The sequence below is a fragment of the Gadus chalcogrammus genome, chromosome 8 (assembly GCF_026213295.1).
Source record: "Gadus chalcogrammus isolate NIFS_2021 chromosome 8, NIFS_Gcha_1.0, whole genome shotgun sequence".
Taxonomy (NCBI): Eukaryota; Metazoa; Chordata; class Actinopteri; order Gadiformes; family Gadidae; genus Gadus; species Gadus chalcogrammus.
The window spans coordinates 20,958,004-20,975,075 of record NC_079419.1 but is presented as its reverse complement, the minus strand read 5'-3'; the positions used below and the strand labels follow the sequence as shown (position 1 = coordinate 20,975,075).

The 17,072-nt window shown below is 41.4% G+C and overlaps 1 protein-coding gene across 1 annotated transcript in view; it reads right to left on the bottom strand.

Moving 5' to 3' along the window:
* Positions 1–13,292, bottom strand: part of LOC130387572 (cadherin-6-like) — a 34,332-nt gene extending 21,040 nt beyond the window's left edge. Inside the window, exon 1 of the mRNA XM_056596739.1 lies at positions 13,212–13,292. The gene's annotated coding sequence lies outside the window, so the exon portion shown is untranslated. The remainder of the gene's footprint in view (positions 1–13,211) is intronic.
* Positions 13,293–17,072: the final 3,780 nt, after the last annotated feature.

The window sequence follows — 17,072 nt, the reverse complement described above, 5'->3', positions numbered from 1 at the left end:
AAACCTTAGATTTGAAGGATAAAAGTAACTGAAAATGTTTTCTTGATATGACTGCATATTGGCTTCTCGATATTGCTCCAAAGCTACATCGTGAAACTGCCTTTTTCACTTGTAAACAGAACAGAATCAATACATTAATACACAACTGCAACACTGAAGAACACTAAAGAAACACTTCAAAGCAATTACTTTAGGAAATATGTATTTTTCCCTCTACTAGGGGCTGTTTGATAATGTCTCGCTTGAAATGGGGGAACAATGACCTGGTTTCTGTTCCCCTTTCCACCATGGTGCCGGCTGTATTAATAGGTTTGAAAAATACCCACTTTGAGGCATTTTGCTGCTGTTTACAGTCACCACAGGCAGGTCTACAATGCTCGTTCATTCAGACATAACACTCAAAGAAAAACACAAAAGGCGTGAAACACTTTTTGAAAACCAAATAGGAATCCCATTTTTCGGCACCATTTAACACAACGTTCTTGTCAATAGTTGTAATTACATAAAAGCAATTTGTTGTATCCTCAATAATTCTATTTCTTAAATCCTAATAACACACATACACTCCCACACACAAACACACACAAACACAAACACAAACAATCATTTTCATTTTCTCTGACTAACTTAATAGACTCACGTGTGTGTGTGAGTGTGTGTGAATAGCACTAACAAACTTGTGGCTTGTGGTACATTTTCTAGTTGAGTGTGTGTGTGTGTGTGTGTGTGTGTGTGTGTGTGTGTGTGTGTGTGTGTGTGTGTGTGTGTGTGTGTGTGTGTGTGTTTTTGTTTGTGTGTGTGTAAAGGGGAGTGAGGGCGGCTACAGATTATTTCAGCGTGATTGAGGTGTAGGTTGGTCTGAACATGCGCCACTATGAAGTCTGTGTGGCATGTGTACATGTGTGTATCTGCATTTTGTCAAAAAAGATGTTGCAAAAGAAAATCAAACCCGGAGTCCCAAACAGTCACATAGCTTGCCATATTTTTGATATGCGCCGTGTCTGAACTCCAATCCAATTACAGAGATCACAGGAGACTGAAGTCGCCGAGGCTAACACAGTCTGCTGCCAATTAGCTTCCAGTTCAATCATTCTGCTATTTGAAAGCAACTTGATCATGATAGTTTTTGATTTTATGAGTGTGTGTGTGTGTGTGTGTGTGTGTGTGTGTGTGTGTGTGTGTGTGTGTGTGTGTGTATGGGCGATGGTACAGTGGATTTGGCTGGGGGGGGGGGATGTTACATCTGCATTTGATCTGTATATTGTGCAGTGATGACGTCCTACAACTACAAGCATTATTCAATTTGATGTTCACAACATGCATGCACACACGCAGACACACAAACGCACGCACAGAGGCATACGACACACACGCACTAAGACAAGTATGTCTGTCCTGGACTTTGCTCAACATTGTTTTCCTTGAAGTTCAGCATTCCACTTATTCTACTTATTCTATTCTACTTCATTCTACCCTTGCTTCCAGCTCCTTATTTGAGCACCAAACATGAAAAACAAAATGCTATTTTGTACAAAACCCTTCATGGCTGGTTGAGTGAATGAAATTAGATTTCCCAGGTCCTGGTGGCGTCTCAGTTCAAAATGTGTCCTTTCTTACTTCTTACAGGTGAATTTATTTAAATGTATTTTCTACAATACAAGGAAATAATAGAACATCTTATTGGTATGAAATCCATAATTGTTACAAAATGAATGTTAAAATAATGATCTCTCCGAAATTAAAATAAAATCAGTTCTTACTTTGTTACCAAAGTGATTTTATTCTGAGTACATTTTGACATTGGCGATTTCCTTTCCTTTTTTACTCAATTTTTGCAGCTGTCTCAGAAGGCTATTAATAAAACAGACTGTGACAGGTTTCAAAGCCTTACAACTATTTCTAGCGTTCAGAGGTTGATACTTTTGGTTCTTCTCCCATATGGCAGTAAATTGGGCTCCGATTAGGAAGGGATGACCTTCACTGGCCATAACAACTGTCCAGCATCATTATCACTGTCTTCTCTTAAGCCCTTCGTACTCTCCTGCCTACCCCCTCACCCCTCAACCCCCTTTTGCTGTCACCTTTCCTTGTTTTTCAAGTGTGCAGTGCGGGATTGTGTGCCTAAGAAGGTGGGCTTGTGTGTGTGTTGCCACCTTGCAAACAGCCACTGAGACCTCTGACAACTCCCATAGGACCAATTAGAGGGTAAAAAAGGAGAATGTCAGCCCCAGGTTGCCCAGCCTGTGTGTTTTTGTGTGTGTCTGTGTGTGTGTGTTTGTATGTGTGTGTGGTGTGTGTGTGTGTGTGTGTGTGTGTGTGTGTGTGTGTGTTTGTGTGTGTGTGTGGTGTGTGTGTGTGTGCGTGCCTGTGTGTGTGTGTGTGTGTGTTTAAGTGTATGCGTGTGTGTGTGTGTGTGTGTGCGTGTGTGACAGGAGCTAAACCAAATGTCTCCCCCCGTCAGAACAGGCTAGCCCCCATCTGAAAGCGGCCAACATTGTTCGACGCTTCCTAGCCAGAACACGACACACACACACACACACACACACACACACACACACACACACACACACACACACACACACACACACACACACACACACACACACACACTGCGCCTCAGTCCTTTGGACTGTGAAGCTCAGCATCCTCGTATGAATAAACCATAAACAAACTCACAGGGTTCCCTGAATTTCCAGACTTTCATGTTTTTCAAATTCACTTTTTGCGGACACTTGTGCGAGTGTGTGATAATGGCAGACATCAGAACGAAACCCTTTCCATTGTCTTTATGCCGGCATTGTTTGTAGCAGTACCCTTATTTCTCTGACGAAGATGCCATCAAGTGCGACAACCGACTGGTTGAGCTTTGAGAAATCATCCGTCAGTCAGCCAGGGAGTCTAGTACCCCTCCACTTGGCAGGCTGTCCTTGTATCCTTATATCTCACACATCACATGTTGCATATCTAGCCTGTGGATGTATCAGTCCATCAACCTATAGGGCTTTGCAGTCTTTTCCCTAGCCAATCATATGCCAGTTAAGATGACAAGGTTCGCCCTTTGGCACTAGAGAGAAATCTTTGATATTGAAACAAATTGATACACAAACTGGTAGCAGCTATGAACAGTTTGTCTGAAGGACGTGTAGTCAAACATTCTTTTTACTGATATTCTGGTTAAAGTACATTTCCCTCTTTGCTGAAAGCATAGCTTTACATTCCAAACATTGAAATGACCATAAATATAAAACGTAAAATTATTTGTTTCGCTAAAATAAGATGGTTACCTTATTATATAACCGTGTTTGTGTTCAATAAATAATCACTTAGCCATCTCCTCCCGGTCGTGTCCTAATTCAGCAGCACTCTGTTTGTAGAGCTCAGAAATGTATTGCTTATAGACAAGTCCTGAATATAAATCACTACTTACACATTCTTTTTATGTTAACATTTATTTTAAATGGCAAATGGACATTATTGGGTTTTCAATGTATACTGACAAACAGAAAAAAAAGTACTATTCTGGAAATTTGAATAAAGCTGCCTTTGAGATCTTTTTCATACAATGTGCAACCCTTTCCTAGTATGTACTAGTAGAAGCATGTAGTAGTACGAGTATGTAATTTAATGTATACAGTACATGCACAATATCATTAAGCAGTGTCAGGTAGCTCATTGTGAGATACTGCCCAGGAAATTGCACTCGACGACTTACATTGCACTTGCATTTGCTTTGCTTTGATCCGACTACGGTTGGTATATCTATATGCATGTTAACATGCTAATTTATTCACACAAACGCTGTGTTAGGGTTATTTGCTCTGATCTCTGTTCGTTTGCATCATACTGTGATGTGGCACACGACAGGCAACTCAACACAGTAATGTCAGTCGTATGTATGGATGTATAGGTTTTGAGAGTATGATATCTTATCTATAAAATACAAGGCTATATTCACAAGGTTCTTCAAGAATGACCATGAAATGGCAATGAGGCTCCATACAAAAGTTTTCAGTTGTAAACCTGTGCCAGGAGCTCTCCAGGAGAATTATACGGACAGCATTTACAACTGGTTCTTTATTAGTGTGTTTGTGTGTGTGTTTGTATTTTATATAGACAATAGGAGGATAGAAAAAGAAGGCAGGTCATGTGTCCTTTCCCACTTGTCTATGCACACAAACACACACACACACACACACACACACACACACACACACACACACACACACACACACACACACACACACACACACACACACACACACACACACACACACACACGCATTCACACACACACACACACACACACACACACACACACACACACACACACACACACACACACACACACACAGACATACACTTACAAGCTGCATATCTACACTGCCGCTCCCTTTTTAAGGCTTAAAGGAACGTACAATTTGCATGAGGGATTACATTTGGAGAAGCTTTGTAATTAATGGCTATGGGTGCGTGTGGTAAATGTGTGCCGGATTGTGCATGCATGAGTTTGTGTGTGTGTGCCTGCGTGTGTGCGCACCCACATATACATGGAGCTCCATGAAGCTCAGAATGGCGTTGCCTTGCGCATCAACAACAGTTAGTCTTAGATGGTGTCTTTGGAGGCACATGGGGTTGTGGACTTAGAGCATTATATAAGCAGCAGCAGAGTGGTGTGGGGGGAGAAGGGGGAGTGGATAGGGATTAGAGGGAAAAGAGGATCGGGATCAGGAGGAAAGCAGCGTTGAAACCCAAAAGAGAAGAACAATTAGCAAATGCACACCCAGCCAATGTCAGGGAAGGTGCACAAGACCATGTGTGTGTCGTGTGTGTGTGTGTGTGTGTGTGTGTGTGTGTGTGTGTGTGTGTGTGTATGTGTGTGTGTATATGGGGGGGGGGGGGGGTTCTGTATGTTAAGATTGTAAAAATTGTAGAAAGTGAAGAACGGATGGTTAACAGACCTAACAGATGGTAAAGAAATGGCAAATGGCATATCAATTATTTAAATTGTCCACCCAATGACAGCCAAAGCAATATCTCTGTGTGCTCTCTTACATGTTTTACGTTCAAATGACCCTGCACATGCAATGTTAAACGGACATTCTACGGATACCTGGAGGGGCTATATGTGTAAAATGTCCGAATGCGCCCCTCCAAAGAGAGCGGGACAATTCCCAGTGAGCGGGAGGGCGTGTGGCTGAGGCGTTGATGACGTTTCATCATGCGACTGGCGTTGAACCGGGAGCTGCTTCATACACACTAACAGTTTCTCGTCTTGTCTGTATTTTGCCTTCCAACTTCTTTCTGCCCCCCTCGTCTGTTAATATTGCGGATAGGCCTCAATGAATGCCAGCCCTTGCCTAGAGTATCCAGAGTATCTCTGATACGTGTGAACATGTCTGATGCGGCTTATCTCCGGCGTGTGTTGGTATGTTGCATGTGTGAAAGGGCAACGCCGGATCATCTCCGCACCACATTCTCCGGAGCTAAGCTTAAATCATTTGTCAAAAATGTTGATATAGACTGATTTAATCTATAGAATGGTTATTTCAATCATTTGATCATTTGGAAGGGATTACAAGTGTACTGTTGATTAATGAAACTATTTGAAATACACACTACAATTAGTCAGGCTATTGCCAGACCAAGCTCAATCGTTGCATGTTGGTCTGGGGAAGCTGCTGTCTTTTTCTTCAGCCAAGAGGCGTGATCAATGGGCCTAGTTCAAATGACTCTGTACACAATTGGCTGCTTGCCGTAGATTCGCTGTCATCATTGTGTTATACCAGCCAATAGCGCGCCAGGGGGAAAAGTCAGCTTGGTGATTGTCTACCGCAAAAACATATCGAAACTAGAAAAATAGGCGGGGCTACCCAGTCTAGCCTACAACATCAATTGCAGCCCTGAAACTATTTGAGCAGATGTTTAATCCATTTCCTTTGGGAGCATTCTGCCAACTCTGTAAGGAGTCCCTGTTCATGTAGGGACTTGATGCTGCCATCAAAGTTTAGCATTTAAGATTATATTTAAGCTTATACGACATGTTATTGTTGGACACTGTATTCTTCAGACCTTTTAGTGAGAAATAGTATTGGTATAGTGAGTCAATCCTTGGTATAGTGCATCCAGCTGTTTAGGACTCTTTAGAATTTAGAATAATCTGCAAAACTAAAAAGAACAGCTCACATTGACAGGGTAAGGCCATTCTTTAAAAGGACTAATTAATAAATGGATTGTAACCAGTGACCAGTGACATCAAGAATCTCAGAGAGAGAGAGAGAGAGAGAGAGAGAGAGAGAGAGAGAGAGAGAGAGAGAGAGAGAGAGAGAGAGAGAGAGAGAGAGAGAGAGAGAGAGAGAGAGAGAGAGAGAGAGAGAGAGAGAGAGAGAGCGCGCAAGTGAGCAATAGATTTATAGACAGAGGGATAGAGGTGATAGGGGGCTGACTCAAGATCTCTGGTAGTAAGGGTAGTGGCGATGTTGGGGTCAAGCATACAGTGAACTTTCGCAGGTTCAGGAAAGATATTGATTAAGATAGAGAGAATGTGCATTTTTCTATCTCTGCCCAACTTGTGAGTCCCAGATGCAGTCAGATGATTGGCTGAGCAAAGCAAGCGTTATCTGAAGTGACCTCAGAAAGAAGAATGGCTCAGCAGCACTATCAAAGCAACATTCATTCTTAAATTGATTTGTTATTCTGGGTATCAACAAAATTACGTTTGCCAAGCTGCAACTAGCAACGGTTAAGAAATACAATTAACAACAACAGATTTCACTTATGGCAAATAACTTCACAAATGTCCATCTTAGATAGACAACCTTCTCTGTTGTAAAACACTGAAAACTACATTAAATAAAAACGGCAAGGTTGTGCAAGCCCCATTCCTCAGTCATGATTTTTATTGGAACAAATATATACATGTTGGCAGAGGATAGCAACACTTTAAACAACAAATACAAAACAACTGAACTGACTGAATATGTAGTCGTGATTGCCTGGTTAGAAGTGAATCGGTCCAAAACACTGTTCTCCTGTCTCACCCAGAGTGTACACATATTCTGAGGCATGAGGAACGAGTAAATAATGTATTTTTAAGATGACTTTGTGTTTATTCAAACCCAACCCTATTTTACCCTAAATTTGGGTCGAAGGGACCAATGCAGACAACTCTAATTGGAAAATGCCACATATTTGCTTCAAACCCCAAAACCATTCATTATGTGCCTGAAAAAAAAGGACCTTCATTTGCCTAACCTTCGAGGGTCTCTTGAAATGTTGTTCCTGAGACTAATAGTCCTGGGTCATTTTTGTGGAAACATGGCTTATGGCCTCATCTTCCTCACTCATCACTGGACGAGGTTCCAAAGTTGGTGTCCGCCTTGGTCCCGTGGACCCTAAATAATGGGAATATAGGATAACGGTTGACGTCAGAAGTGACCCTTTGACCTATGATCAGAAATTGATCTTTTATGAAAATACACAATACTTAAAGACCAATTTATTTAATGGTGTAATGTTATTTATGCCGCTCGGGATTTCTCAACGAAACCAAAACAAAAGTTATTGTTTGATGATGTTGTGAAGTTGCATGGAAACTGTTGGCTTTACTGCCATGTCACCATGTCATCTATCTGATGAGACTCATGTCCTCGGATGAGTTGACAATGAATACAAGCAACAAGTACTCGTTGAGATGTAGACACTGTTTAGATTGGATTGTTGGGGCATTCTATATTCAGATTTCTGTACTCGGATTGATTCTATACAGGAATTTGGACTGCCATCTTCTCTGCAGGTAACAGCCAGCAAAAAAATGTCCTCCCGTGCATCGTCATGTTTTGGTGATGAGTGTGCATAGAGTGAACACTGGCCATTCACAGGCGGCCTGCTGTCAATGTGTTGCTCATAGCAACACATTGAAATAGCATTTCACCAATTTTAAATATAAAAATAAATGACACTGATGACGTTGTTCTCTCAGACGGAGGAAAAATTCTAATTAATAATGACCTGCCCAAGTAAAGTCTGTGTGCGGGAAAGAATGCATTAGCTTGGTGGTTGGCATGAGACACTTATAGCATAAGGGTAACTAGTAAGCTGGATCGATGTGTAAATTTTAGCTCTGCTGAATTACTGTTTTTGCGTATTTCCTAGGAAAAAAATCGTCCATGACATTTTGGACCAGACCGGCCCAACTCATTCGATAATGCACATCTTTTCTGTCTTTTCAGTATCTTGAATGTGTATACCAACTGTTCCACTCTTTAGAACCACGTACCTTAAGCCATTCAATGAGTTAACGGGAATCCTTGAGAGTGGACACATTAAACACTTCCAAAACGTGTAATTATCGACACTACAAAAGGGTATACTCCACCACTCCATCACAGTAATTCAGCATCTAACCAAACCTATCTAACCAATCTAGCGTCTGTCAGGGCCACCAGGGCCGATACCCATTGGTTATGAAACCCAAAGAGAAGTGATTGGTGTCAGTGTCAATCGGGCCGCTGATCAACTGGTTTTATGGGCCGGTCAGACCAATATAAAAATAATTTAAAGTGTCGGGACGGTCCGCCCAAATAGCACGTCGGCCCACTGGGAAAATGCCCAGTATGCCCGAAGGCGAGTCGGTCCCTGATGCCATCAACATGAAACCTCACCAAGGTAACCAGGTAAGGACCATTATCCTAAGGCCCAATCCCATTTCTACCCCTTACCCCTTCCCCTTACCCCTTCAAAATAAGGGGGAGGGGTAAGGGGAAGGGGTAAGGGGTAGAAATGGGATTGGGCCTAAATTAAACTACGTATTTCTGTGGGTCAGCCATTGTTGTAGAAAATTTGGATAATGATAACAACTCAACAGAATATAGAACATAGGTCTAGTTGTTTTTAGATAATTTAAGGCAGGCATTTCCCATAATATACCTGTACAGTTTTGCTGTTGTGGCTGTGTCACAAACATCAATGCTCTATCTTCTCAAATCTTTCTTTGCAGTCAATTACGACAGAAAGAGCCTAAAAATATGTCCCTCTCAACCAAACAAATCTCACCAACTTTAGCTATAATAGAGTTAGTATCTGTGTGTGCATGTGGTTGCTCTTTGTGGGTCTTTGTATGGAAATAAGATATATAAATATTTGGTCTTTGCGTGTCTTTGTATTAGATTGTGTGTGTGTGTGTGTGTGTGTGTGTGTGTGTGTGTGTGTGTGTGTGTTTGTGTGTGTGTGTGTTTGTGTGTGTGTGTGTGTGTGTGTGTGTGTGCAGTGTTGTTTGGGCAAGCTACTTGCTAAATGTAGTGAGCAATGCATTAAATAAAGCTTCACTACGCGGAAGCTTCCCCAAGGAAATGTAGCACGCTAAACTACAAAACAGGGCAAAAGTGGTTCACTACATCAGAAGCTACTTGTTTTTCCATCAACTTCATGATTATTCAATGCTATCTCTGGGATCAATATACTTGTCTTTCAAACAGATACCGGGTAAAAATATTCCAGTTCAATCGTTAGTGACACAATTTATTAAACACTAACCGGAGAACCTAACCATGATTGCCATGCCAGATTGACAGGTGTTTACGGGATTAAAGAAGCTCTCATTCCAATCGTAAGCGAAGTCAACCTGGAGACAAAGTTCCCTGTGCCGTCTTTGCATCCACTTTGTGTGTCGGGTCTTTGTGTGTGTGCGTCAATGGTCGGAGCAACAGCTCATGATAGGTACGTGGTGTCCCCGTCATACGGAAGCAGTAATATTGACATAGAACATCTCACGTCTTCCAATGTTTATCATCGGGTACTTACACTTATTTATTTCATACTGCAGCAGAAAGCTCCACTGTGCTCCACTGTGCGGGAAATGTACCTTGTGTTGACGCTAACATGCTACTGGATCAATAAAAGAGCTAAGCTATTTGATATAGAAAACAGTGACTTTACCAACACATTACAGAAAAAAGTAGTTAAACTAGTAAGGTCACTACTTGTAGCAATGCTACTGCCCCAAAATGAGTGTGTGTTTGTGTATTGTGTTGTCTAAGGGGGTCTATAAAGCGAGACAGAGGACACAAACAGTGGGCTTTGGTGAACAAAGCCTCTCCACTGACCTGATAACAGCACAAAGCACTTTACAGTCTGGGAACCCGATGTAAAAAACACAGGCTCAAGAAACTCACAGTTACTTTCTTCACTGCATTTAGTTGTCGGGATCGTTTTTTTACCCATATGAAAAACATACAGTTTATGTAAATCAGGTAGTACAGACAAAATTCAGAGACAAAACACTTTCACTGTAGATCTTTGTACATTTCACTAAAAACGCCTGTATCAATGCTCAATAGATGTTGATTCAATGCCTTTACCACACAAACACACTGCAGCTGCTGAAGCTGTACACAGACCGATCGCTCCTGGGTCAGCAGAGCCTTGATATGCTCTGGTCGCTTCATTAAACCAAACCTTTTTGGTATTGGTATTTGATAAACAGGAAATTCCACTATTTGCAAACACATCGTTCTTATTACTCAGTGAAGCGGTAGTTTGAAGGGGGGGGAGCAGTGAAGCGCACGGGAAAACAAGGCAGGAAAGGTTGTCTTCAAACAAACTGCTTACCAGTGCTGACTGCTGGTAGGGGTAAGCCCCCCATGGGATGTGAGATTGTGTGTGTGTGTGTGTGTGTGTGTGTGTGTGTGTGTGTGTGTGTGTGTGTGTGTGTGTGTGTGTGTGTGTGTGTGTGTGTGTGTGTGTGTGTGTGTGTGTGTGTGTGTGTGTGACATACAGGTACACAGAACAACACAAGCAACACAAGTTTCAGAGGTGTTGTAAGGACAGTAGGAGAGAGAGAGAGAGAGAGAGAGAGAGAGAGAGAGAGAGAGAGAGGGTGAGTTTGCAGTTAGCTTTGATCGGATATCTCCTTTATATTGTCTTTGTGTTTGCATGCATGCAAGCACAATCAGTCACAGCAGGCAGCAGGCGTACACAAACACACACACACACACACACACACACACACACACACACACACACACACACACACACACACACACACACACACACACACACACACACACACACACACTACTCCGTTAGGATTCACAAGTCAATTTGCAAATAGGACCTTTTAATGGCTTGATTTGCATACAGTGTGACATTATCTCCAACTAGATTGGAGCTTTCTCTAAGATTGCATCATGTCAACCCTGAATGATATTAACTTCCTCAGAGACTAAAGGGTACTCATTTACCCATGAATGCTGATGATAACTAACACATTACGCAAGCCAAAAAAGTTAATTGCTCTCTTTTAATGTCTGATGGTAGAGGAGATATGCTGCTAATGCCCACATGTGTTCTTAAATGTTTAGCAATAAATGATCCTGGATGTGCAGATTTGAGCGAGATTTGTCATAGAGAAACACAATCAACGTTTTTCATTGTGCTGTATCCATGACATTTGTAAGCGTCAAATTGGCACTACAACAAAGCAGGTGTTAGTTAAAGCATGCCAACGGACAGAAGCTTGTCTCAGTCTGAACATAAGACTAATGATCCTTGTCTCTGAACAGGAGAGTAATGCAGCATCAGTTAAGTCTAAGAGAGCATTTTATCTGTGAATGCTTGTATGATGTTGTTTGGCTTGCGTTGTAATAAAACGTGCATGGTTGTTTTTGTTTTAAAGCCCAATCCTAGCGGAAATCTGAACTGGATTGATTTGTTTGCATAAAATAGTATTTGAGTAAAAACCTATATGCCCTGTTTAGATAAAGTAAGAAGAACAATATTTGTTTTTGGAATGTTGTGGTGTGAAAGGTAAGCAGCTGAATGTGTTATATAAACCCTAGACCTCCAGGTATCCCGGCCCAACCAATATGCCTCAGGTCAAACCCTCAAATGGCCTGAAATTAATTTAAAATCATTATTGTGATGGAAGCGGGAGTGATGATAGATGCCACATGGACCAGCCCAATGCATGCGTGTGTGGACGCAGCCCTCATCCACTCCATGTCCCCAAACAGATGCGCTCTGGTAACCATTGAGGCGGATGCAAAACAATGAAGGGATGCAATATTGAAGTACATTTAAACATTGTGAAAATGGAAATAAATGCTAAACACCACCGTGTCCGCCAGTACGCCATCGTTCAACATCATGCAAGCAATCCTAAATTAAACGCATATCAAACGCGCGGTATTTTCCCTTCTATTTTTGAGCTGTTTCTACTGTTCTACTGCGGTTGGATCATCTGAGAAGAATAAAGTGTTGAATTAATACTAACCCTTGCACAGTTAAAAAAACACGAGACTACTGATAATATTACTTAATGATACATTACTATTGTGTAACAGACATATCTTCAAGTTGCCCTCCATCCACAAAAATAGCAAAACAGAAGAGATGAATGCACGGTATGACATGACAGCCAATCCAACCATCATCCTGCGACTCGTTTATGGTTCATGTTGAAGAGAGGAGGGAGTCGGAGCACAGCAGGTCGTCAGAGGACGGCGATCAGAAGTGATAGACCGCAGCATCAATAAAGTCGCGAAAACGTTTTTTTTTTTTGCCTCTCTCGCTTTCTCCCTCTCGTGTTCTCTTTTTTTAAATATTATTATAACCTCAAGCCCAACAACACAGACGTAAGTGGTGATCCGGCGTGTCTCTGAACAGCGAGGCTGTACATGACCTGGTAGAACACGATCCAATAAACCAGGTTATTGAAGAGCTTCGTAGACACACACACAATCCCATGTTGTGTTGTTATCTACATTGAATGGAAAGTTGGATGGTTTCATCTTACATTTAGATCCCCTTCGTGGACGATCACTTTTTATACTTAAAAACAACTGAAACTGCTTTTATAGGCTGTAGGCTAGCCTACAAGTACACACTTATCTCAGCAGTGCGATTTTTGAATATTTGGCAGTGAAAAAAATATTGCAATCTAGCCCCTAAATGCACCAGCCTATAAGACCTACATATTGCCTGGAATCTTTGTTGGAGCGCAAGACACAACATCACTTAAATGCATTTCGATAAGGAATCAGCACAATTTATATAGCCTAATCATATCTGACAAATTAACGCTATTCCACATAACCTGTGACTATATACAACATATAGTCGAGGCACTACAATAACTCCTGCACGTGTTCGCAGTGTTTAAATTAATCCATCCAGTCAACAGAGCTTTCCTAAAGTCATCAAATAATAGAACTTACCACAGTTAAAACAGCGGTCTGTAGTCCCCCGTCCGAACACTGACCGACTGAACGGCTCGTCCTCCTATAGCTCTCTCTCTCTCTCTCTCTCTCTCTCTCTCTCTCTCTCTCTCTCTCTCTCTCTCTCTCTCTCTCTCTCTCTCTCTCTCTCTCTCTCTCTCTCTCTCTCTCTCTCTCTCTCTCTCTCTCTCTCTCTCTCTCTCTCGCTCTCTCGCTCTCTCGCGCGCTCTCTCTATCGCGCTCAATTGGCGCAGTTTTGAAATGACCGCTGATTGGTGCATCATGGGCAATGAAGCCTGATTAAATGGTTGTCCCCAATCCCCACATCAAAACACAACAGGACTGCCTATCAACCCTCCCTCACAGCACATGAAGCCATACAAAAGTGGAGAAGTGAAGAACTGTAGTCCAGTTATCAGTAAGCAGCCCAGATACAGAAGAGAGGGGACAGGGCTTTTTATAAGTTGTTCAATGCAATGTAAGATAAAGTGTCACGTTTATAAAGCCCATAATAATCAACTCGGCGACAAAACCATAAGCATTCCACAACATCATATGGAAACCTCACAGCCTCCAGAACAGGACCCTCTCATATTCCGCTGTTTGTTGTTAGATTGTGTGGTCGATAGCAGCACTTTCGATCTACTGCAGCTTAGAAGCATTAATACAGAAGTAGTGAATAGTGACTGCGCGGTCAATTCAGCATTTACAAGGCATTGTTCTTTAGGAATACTCATTACTATGCTATTCAGTTATAAATTATTATTATGATAATGACAGTAGGGTTTACAAGATAATTTATAAAGCGTAAATTGATCATTTAAGCTATTTTCAACCTATTAATTATGCTTAATAACATTTAATAATAATATACAATAATTCATAATTTAGGTAATTAGCCATTAGTTATTAGTTAGGTAGGCTATGTTGTGTGAACTCAAAGTGAAGACTATACATGTCTCATTACTATGTATTAATACTTATTACTTGGTACTGCTGCAATCCTCTCAATGTCATTTATGAATGCTTATAAGGCATAGAGAGCGACTCCTCACCATAGTAGTAGATAACTTTGTGGTCCCCGTGGGGCAGTTGGGTTGGCGGCACAGCCGCACTTCATGACAGGACATCAGACCTATGACACAAACAAATAGTCCATACATCAGACACCGACCGACATAACATACATCACACACTACAGTACAATATACACCCTTGAGTGTGACCAGGCCACCTGGACATCTTGCTTATTTTGACAGATTTAAGGCTTTTATGGCTTGTGGTACAAAAGAGAATTTGGATCTGTTCTTGGTCATAAGGGGAAGGCAGAAATTACGACCAGATAGCAGTAGTTTAAATGGGATGCTGGGGGGTGTGTCAAATACAATGTTATTGGCCTTTCTCACCAGTCTTTTTTTATAAATGTGTTCAATGCTCGGAATATGATCCAAAGTAACTTGCTGGCAGTTGTAACTGTTTTTCTGATTGTCTTTGTCTGTGACTCAGTGGCATTTCCGAACCAACAGGTAATACAGCAACTTAAAACAGTTTCAATCAATGCATTGTTATTGACATTAAAAATAAGCAGGGGGGATAACCTCACACAAAGCAAACTTAACTATGCTTTCTACCTTAACTAATCATGAATTGTCTTATTAATAATGGAATTATGAATAGCTTACTAATATCATGTATGAACAATGCTTCATAAATCACTTTTTACTGGACTACTGCTTTATAAGAGCCAGTGAGCCTAAAATAGTTTTTTTTTTTGTTTGAACGTGGTAACATCTCTTAATTATCATAAACCTATCCATGCCATTTCATAACTGTTTCTGAAACAAGATAGTTATCTAGAGGAACCAGTAGTAAAAGAACACTATGTTTTTATTAGTCTCGGCCAACAGTTTGTAAGCGCTCCACTCTGCGTTGAATGCAAGGAACTTTCTTTTGGAGACGTCGAAGTGCCCTTTATGGTGTTTTTCCACTAAACTATACTGGTACTGGATACTACACTACACTGGTCCAACACGGTCTGAGTCCTCAGCGTGGCTGGGGCTTGTGTTTCCATTGCATCAGAGTTTCCTATAGAAGGCTGTGAGCGCAAAAACATTGATTTTGGTCGCGTTGCGTTAACGTAACTGATATATTGACACGTTAACGTCACCAAAATTGACGCGCTAACTCAGGGTTTCCCAATAATTAGATCGCGATCGATTGCAAAGGTAGTGCGGGCAGATCGTGTGACAAAAATTGATGAAAATTGTCTGTCAGACTTCAACAAATGGTTTCAAGACTTTTCTTGACTGATGTCAATTGTTACATTTATGTGCTATCCATTGAGGGAAGATGTTGAGGTTGATTTACTGACAAAATTGCAGCACTGTTTCACCTGAACACGTCTGCAGTTAAGGACGAAATTTTGATAATAAAAGCTGATATCGAGCTTAATTCCAGGGCTCATTGACAATTACTCTTGTCAATTACTTACTCCCGAAGGAAAAGTATCCAAACATGAGGAAATGTGCTACCTCCTTGACATTATTTCGCTCTACTTATTTATGCCAGTCAGCCTTTTTCCAAATGAAGATTATTAAGCCTAAATACCGTTCCACCATGAGTGATGGTCCTTTGGGGGCCTGCTTGAGACTAGTTACAAGCAGCTGCTCTCCGGACTACGCAACCCTCGATGACTCCATTCAGTGCTAGGTATCAAAAAACAGATAAATAAATATATGTGTAGTATTTTTTAATGTAGCTAGATCATTCTGACCTCGTCATTTTGAAAGTAGATCACAAAACCGAGAAAGTCTTGGCACCCCTGCTTTAAATGTTCCTGCCGCAAGGAATTGTGGGATGGCATTATCTCTTCCCTTTTCGTAAAGGATGTTCCATTATGCTAAAGGGGATAAATAAGGAAACATTGAAGCACCTTTCCTTAGCATTAAGATAATTCAAACAGCTTTTATCATGGCTGCCACTCAAATACAAAAACCTCCTCAAGCAAAAAAGACCATTCGACCACAGCCGAAGACCTTTCACCTGGAACCCGAGATTGTAATGGAATGTAAACATAACCGTGACACTGTTACAGGTGTAATCCCCCTTAATGTGTAGGGGGATTGGAATGGCTAGTTAGGCACTTCTGAAATAAAATTGCACATTTTGTATTTTCGCTAGATGGTTTGTTACACAGGACCATTTAGGAATTCTTCATTGAAAACTTTTAAGAAAAGGGGAGGCACTTTCAGAAAATACCTTGAAGGTGGATGAACCATCTGTCTATAACCGTCTACCAAGCATCAAGTTTGGTGTGCATTACTGTGGTTTGGCCACAGGGGCATGACGCAAAGCCTTGCAAAATGGCTTCACGCATGATCATGATCTCGTGAATCCAGCGGCCTTGCAAGGTCCGATCAACGGAGATACAAGGTATAAAATAAGAATTGCCATACATTTCAGCTTTTCGCCGAGATTGTGAAAATAAGGCATGTGCTGCTTTCCAAAGCAGTTTCACTAGCCTCGAGGCTACAGGCAAACCAAGCAGCCTGCACCAATGGTGATCTTCCAAACGGCTCACAGTTTGCTTTGAATTGGCATCATTTTAATAAAGCCATCCGCTATTTAGCACCCAAGATACACACTATTTTTTTCTTGCTTTTCAAAAAACTATGACTGGCTGAGCAACATTTATAAAGTTCAAGTCAGCTGTCACTACTAATTGAGAAAAGTGATTAAAGGGGACATATTATGCCACCAGTTGTGTCCACCTAGATCTGTGCTGGATAGATGAGCAACGTTTACTTCTGTGCACTGGGTAGGCTTGCAGACTGCTCATCTATCCAGCACAGATCTTGGTGG